The sequence below is a fragment of the Schistocerca americana genome, chromosome 5 (assembly GCF_021461395.2).
Source record: "Schistocerca americana isolate TAMUIC-IGC-003095 chromosome 5, iqSchAmer2.1, whole genome shotgun sequence".
NCBI classification, from domain to species: Eukaryota; Metazoa; Arthropoda; class Insecta; order Orthoptera; family Acrididae; genus Schistocerca; species Schistocerca americana.
The window spans coordinates 673,690,095-673,697,433 of NC_060123.1; positions in this window are offsets into that span (position 1 = coordinate 673,690,095).

The following is a 7,339-nucleotide window of genomic DNA, read 5'->3' on the forward strand; positions in this document are numbered from 1 at the left end:
AGTTGTTCATCTGCTGATCCTACTGTTGATAATACTGCTGCTGGTGTTAGAGCTGGGTCTGCAATTGGTAGAGCTGTTACTGCGTTCATTGTTGCTGTGCCTGAATATTGGAGGCACCTTGTTCCTTCTTTTGTTGTTGATGTTGGAGAGTGAGGTCTTGCTGGCGTTGTTTCCTTCGAATATTTTCCTGAAGCCATGCTGAGATTAGTGAGGGTTTCGTAGGTGTCCAAATATTTCATTAACACATCATATGTTACTTTTCCTACAATTATGCCACAGTCTGATAATGAAGAGACTGATCTGTAGTTTTTTATAAATTCCCTATCTCCTTTCTTACAAATAGGGATCATGTTGTCAATTTTAAGACAACCAGAAAATATGCTTATCAATGAAGATGAATTTGCATATCTGCAAGCAGTTTTGAAATGTTTATCACACATTGCTATACAACTAAATATCATCAACTGCTGGCTGAACAGAGGCAAGCTCTTACTTTATGTCCTGATGTATGTTTCAACTACCTTTCTTATCACTGACTATTAAATTTATGTTTTAGTCTGCATAATGTCTGAAGAGTTTTGTAATCTGCTGAGGATCTGTGACTCTCATATTGTCACAGTTCAGTGTGATCTTTTCATTTGTAAGAGAATTATTTGATTTCTCCTTATTACTTTCGAGACTGCTTTGCTATTATTTGTTGTTTGATGTGAGCTTATCACTGACTGTAATTTTTGCCTGGAATAGAGCTTAACTCTTTTACTGTTGCTACAGGTATTTATGACTATTGTTGACAGTGACATTACATTTGGTGTAGTGCCTCTTATTACTTGGAGAATAAATGCATTTCAAAATAATAGTGGAAAATATTCTGCTCTACTACCTGAGTTTGGAGAGGAAATGCCATTTAAAACGATAGTGGAAAATTCTAGAGAAATTCACACATTTTTCCTTGGTGTCATCTATACGAGAAACTTACTTCCACCTTCATCTTAATAACAACTAATTGAATGTTTTACATACTGAATGTTCCTGCAGTAACAGGTTTGGCTACGTAATACATGGGCTAAAATAGTTACAATTTGGGTTTCGTCATCACTAAATTTTGTATTTAAACATTTTGCTCTATAAGTTTTATTTGCAAATCTCTGGTTCAGACAATATCAGTAGTTCTCATAATTCTTGCTGGGATTTTTTATGGCTTACTTTAAATTAAAAGTCTTGGTTAAGCTGAACCATAGTTACTTCCTATTCTTTCCAGGAAAATCAGTTGGAGACTGGGGTTAACTAAACGTTAGAGTTAACTGGACCATTACAATAATAAACAATTTTAGTGGGAAATTTATTTTTTTTGTACCATAAATTTTTTCTAAAGTTTTTGAGCAGATCATATATTTTGAAATAGTACCTCACCTGAGTGACAATGATATGTTCAGCAAATCACTATTTGGATTTCAGAAGAGTTGTTCTACTGAGATTACCACTTACATGATCACTCACCAAATTTTACTAACATTAAATACCGTAAACTTGGGTTACTTTGGGACAGGTTTTGTGGTTTTTCACATGCCCTTTCAAAGTGAGCAAAGATATTGACGTCTTCCCAGTTTCAAATGATTCCTTTAACCTTCCTCTATCGAAAAAGGACTATAAGACATCTGAAAAATGTTAAGGAAGACATCTAAAGTTGTCCTAATTTTACCCCATGAAGGTGTGTAACTTTGGGACGGCTATGTTTTTGCAATATTTCAGACAGGAAAGTAGGGTTTGTCCTAATGTTACCCAAATATATGTTGTTTCATAGCTTTTATTGTTACATAAAACTAGAAATAGAGGTATAAAAAAATTTCTGATACAATTAAAGATGAAAAATACAGATACAATGACACATTTGTAAAAACACATGCAAATCTTAATGCATCACAATTTCAAAACCCTGTATAGTCGTCAACATAAAACATTTAAAGGATGTAAACATCGCCTGAATAAATTGCTAGCTCAGGAATGGTAAAAATCTCTCGACGGCTTAACTGTTGAGGAGTATTAATGGTTTGAAGAACATTATGTATATTGTAGACAATATCATCAGGCTTTTTAGGCAACTTCCAATGAGCACCAAGTTTCATCATTCCACTGACATGAATTTCACAGTCGCTTACAATTTCAGTTGTTTTTCCTGGATAGAGCCCCCCCCCCCCCCCCCCCCCTCAAAATTCACAATTACAAACTGTCCTTTACTTAAATATTCGATTTTTAGGTGAGATGCCTCAGGTACCAGTATCCTGCTTCCTTCGTGGATAGCGATGGTACCAGTGAATACATCACTGAAATCTTCTGATCCTAAGCTGTCATCTGTAAGTTGGAGGGACATCACATCTTCTTCATCAGAGTCGGAGTTATCTGTCACTGCTTCTTGCCTACCTCGTCCTCTCAGTTTGGGCTGGCTTGCCTTCAATGTAGATGGTACAGATTCTTCTACCTCTTCTGCAGAGATACTTTGGCTGGTGGAACTGTCAGTTTCTTTTGCCTTTTTGTCTAAAGGGGTTTGGTAAGCTCTTCTCTGTGCTTCTCAATTTTCTCCAAGAAAGTGTCTCCTAGAGCTGCAGTTTCTTCCACTGACATCCCTTGTGATAGCAGTCTCTTGAGGACTTGTTCCCTGTTGGCAGGATACAATCCAGACTTACGAAAACCACTCTGAAAGTTGATGCAAGAGCCAAAGCTAAGAAGGCCGTCCCACAAATTTTTTAGAAGGTGAGGAAACTGATCCTTTGGCACCGGTGTGCAGCGACTTCCAGCAGAGGATGCTTTCCAGCTGGGAAGAATCTTCCTCCAATGGACCTTCATTGGCCAAAAATAGGCCACATCGAGAGGCTGCAGGAGATGAGTTGCATTTGGGGGCAAAGCAATGAACTTTATATTATGTTGTTCGCAAAGATGCACCACTTGTATATTGATATAGGAGCTTAAGTTGTCTCCAATTAGCACCTTCACGCCATCTTGGCGCTGCAAAATGGGCAACATGAGGTACATAAACCAATCTTCAAAAGTATGGCCGTCGAACCAACCAGATTTGGACCTATTGTAAGGAGCTTCTGGTGGTCCATGTCGTCCATAATTTTTCTGCCTTATAATTGACGTACAGGGGCGCCAAATTTCCGGCAGCATTCCCGCAAACCATAATTGAGGTACATGCTTTAGATGAGTTTTGAACTCTTTCAGGATACTTTGTCACCCTTTTTGTAATGACCTTGTCCTTGCCTGGGTCGTCTAACAAATTTGTTTCGTCATAGTTCCAAAACCTGTTGGGCGAAACACCAGCAAGTTCTTCTTCTAAGTGATCGAAAAACTGGTTAATGACGTCTTCATCAATGGCAGCATGAGCATAGGAGATGTTCTTTGCAGTACTTTGAGATAATACCTGCTTGTTTCTGAGTACAAAGCCCTGTGCTCATTCTTTACCTGGAAAATTGTCTTTGAATCTTGGTTCTTGTCTTCCAATCCGGTCTAATACGACTTTACAATGCACCTCAAGTCGAATACACTGACTGGAAAGCCGAAATTTGACATCGCCATGATATTATGGACGAAACTTTCTTCCTCCGCTGTTGAGAAAACAGTCCTACAACCAACAAATCTGCTGTGCTTATGCTGACTTTTAGGTGAAGGGTATTCTTTGGAATGCCATATTTCTGAGATGCCTTCCGAATTGACAGCGTTTTATATGTGATGGCATAGAGAGCTTTCTTCAAAGTGTCTTCTGTATAATTCCTGCATGCTCATGCCCCAATGGGACGTTTGTATGTTCTCCCCATTCTGGAAACCTGAAAGAGAATTTATCATCAGGCTAACTTTGGGACATCTGCAGTTTCATATGTGAAATGCACTACTAATGATTGGGTGGCTACTTTGGGACAGTGAGAACTGCTGTATTTTTTGTTTCTATTTAAATGTCAATGAGAATGGGTTTTGCAATATTAATTAAAATAGTAAAGTAATTCATTTCATGTAATGAGTCTACTTAAATGCAACTTTGGGACAGTCCTGAAGGGGCACTTCAAACAACTCTAAAAAAGCTGTCAGGTCTAAATTTAAAGGTTCTCGTTGTAAGTGTGCCACATAGACATGATCTAATCGAGGAATCATGTGTAAACAAAGAAATAAAGTCAACAAATAATAAATTCAGGAAGATCTGCTGTGCTTTTAAGTGTGCAACTTTTGTGGATGCAAACAGCTCAGTGAGAAACCATTTCACGAGGCATGGACAGCACAGGAACTATTATGGAAAAAAGATGATGGGTGAAAAGATACCAGAAGAAATAAGCCGCATAACAGTAGAAAAGTTCCCTAAAATCCCACTCCAAATGAGGGCAGAAGCAGAAGAAATGAAAACCTTAACAAGAACAACATTTTCTGAAGCACTAAAAACATCATCATCTGCTATTGTAAATTTTAAAATGTCATTAGCTGCCACAGCTAGTATAAACAATCAATCAGCATCATCCACTTCAAGTAGGAAAAGCAACAGAAACAAGAAACCTGTGGTACAACAGGATTTTTGGTATCCAGCCATAATGAAAACTCCAAGATAACAGTGTTAAACGAAAGGAGAAATACCACCAGTGCTCACTCCCCTGTTCTAAAGATTATGACTCTAAATGTGCAGTGCCTCAAGAACAAATATTGTGAACTTGAAATAGCAGTAAGTAACACCCAACCTGATGTCTTGTGTATTACTGAACATTGGTGTAAGGACCAAGAAATTAGTAGTATTCATATTAATCCATTTAAACTGGCAAATAATTATAGTAGGAAAATTGCAAAAGGTGGTGGAGTCGGTATTTACCTTAGACAAGAGTTAGAATTTAAGAAGAGAAGTGAAGCAGAGAACTTAAGTATTGAAAAGTGTTTTGAAGCAGGTGCCGTCCAGCTATATGACCTGATGAAAAAAGTCATAGTCATAACAGTGTATAGATCACCATGTGGAAACACAGAAATCTTTTTTGATAAATTAGAATTGTTGCTAAATACTATTTACAAAAAAGAAACTGTGATTATTCTTTGTGGTGATTTCAATATTAATCTTCTAGTTGAAAGTCAACAAAAAAGGCAATTTTTGGACATATTAAAGAGTTTCAACATGTCACCACACATAAACAATTCAACTAGAATAACAAACACCTCCAATAGCCTCATAGATAACATTTTCTCAAATATGTCAGAAACTGACATAGAGGTAACAAACATATATTTAGGATTGTCTGACCACAATGCTCTCACCATTGAAATCCCTTTAAGGTCGAAGGAAGATAAAGGTGTAAATAATATTTACAAAAGAAACTTCTCTGTGGACAGCTGTAATCAGTTCATAAGTATCTTAGAAAATGAAAATTGGTTAGATGTTATGAAACAGTCAAGTACAGATGAGGCATATAGTGTATTTGCATCGATTTATATGATGAACTTTGAGATGTGTTTTCCAAAGAAACTGACCAGAATCAAGTCTACTGGATACGTAAAATCAAGTTCTTGGATGACTCTTGGAATTAAGAAATCATGTGAAAACATGAAAAAACTGAATTCAGAGTTGAGGGAGTGTACAAATATTGATTTTATAGAATATGTAAAGAGGTATAGGAAAATATACCGCAGAGTAATTGCAAATGCAAAGTTATTAAGTAATAATATGGAAATAAAACAGTCCAGAAATAAAACTAAAATAGCATGGGAAATTGTGAGAAAAGAAACCGGGGTACCTACCAAAGACAAGGAAATTATTCTAAAAGATGAGGAGAATAAAATGGTAGATAAATATGCCATGCCTAATTATATAAATAATTACTTTTTAAATGTACCCCAGACATTAAGCAGGAATCTTGGGGAGCAGATTAAGATTGGAGGACCCAAGGCAGCTAGCAGTATGATGGCAGTTCCAACAAATGAAAAGGAAGTTTTAAAAGTGATTAAAAGTCTGAAGTCCAAGATGTCAGTTGGAGTAGATGAGGTGCCAATAATATTAGTAAAGAAAACAGCTAATCAGATAGCAAAACCATTGGCGCACATAGCAAACTTGTCAATGGCTGAGGGCGTGTTTCCACAAAAACTGAAAATTTCTAAAGTCATTCCCCTGTTAAAAAAGGGTGATAAACTTAAAATAGAAAACTACAGACCTGTCTCACTCCTCTCAACTTTCTCTAAAGTTTTAGAGATACTAATGAAATATAGTCACACATTATCTTAATATGCACAACCTGATAAACGGTAATCAGCATGGATTTCAAGCTGGGAGAAGTACCGAAACAGCTGTACTAGAATACACAAAAGAAATAATCACTAAATTGGAAGAGGGAAATAGTGTAGTTGGGATAAATCTAGATTTGTCAAAAGCCTTTGACACTGTTGACCACAGCATACTTTTGAAAAAGCTTGAAGCTATAGGTATCAGAGGACCGGTAAAAAAGTGGTTTGAGTCTTATCTGGAAAAGAGGATGCAGGTGGTTGAAATTACAGCACCAAATATTAATCAAAAAATTAAACTAAGATCAGATCCAAGGGAGGTCACAGTAGGAGTACCCCAAGGAAGTGTATTAGGCCCCTTGCTGTTCCTCATTTACATTAATGATATTCAGGTGTCAGAGAGAAAAGCTAGAATCATGTTATTTGCTGATGATACTAGTTTAATAGTTAAGTGATACGAAGCAGTCATTGCACAGTACTGTGAACCATGTCCTACAAGATATACAAAAATGGTTTAGTGCTAACAAGCTAACACTGAATGCAAAAAAAAAAACTAATTATGTGCAATATGGAAAAATAAGTGAACAGGATGACCTGAATCCCACCATGGAGGGCAAACAACTTGAAAGAGTACAGTGTGCAAAATTCCTGGGTATGCACATTGATGAGAAGATTAATTGGAAGGACCATGTGGTGAACTTAGCACTAAAACTAAATTCAACATGTTTTGTGCTTAGAATAATTTCAAGAGTTTGTAGTAATGACTGTACCAAATTAGTATATTTTGGCTATTTTCAGTCCATTGCATCCTATGGGATAGTATTCTGGGGAAAAACAAATTGTCGTCTAAATGAGATTTTCAAATTACAAAAACGTGCTATTCGGATAATGACCCACAGCCCACCTCAAACACATTGTAGGCCCCTTTTTAAAGCATTGAAAATTTTAACAATTCCATCATTATACATTCTGAAATGTCTGTTGGTGATCAAAAGAAATCAGGACAAAATGAAAGCCAATACAGACTTCCATAATTACGATACACAGCAATGTAAAGATCTCCACATACAAGCTGTAACAAGGACCCGAAGCCAGAAACATGTATGTA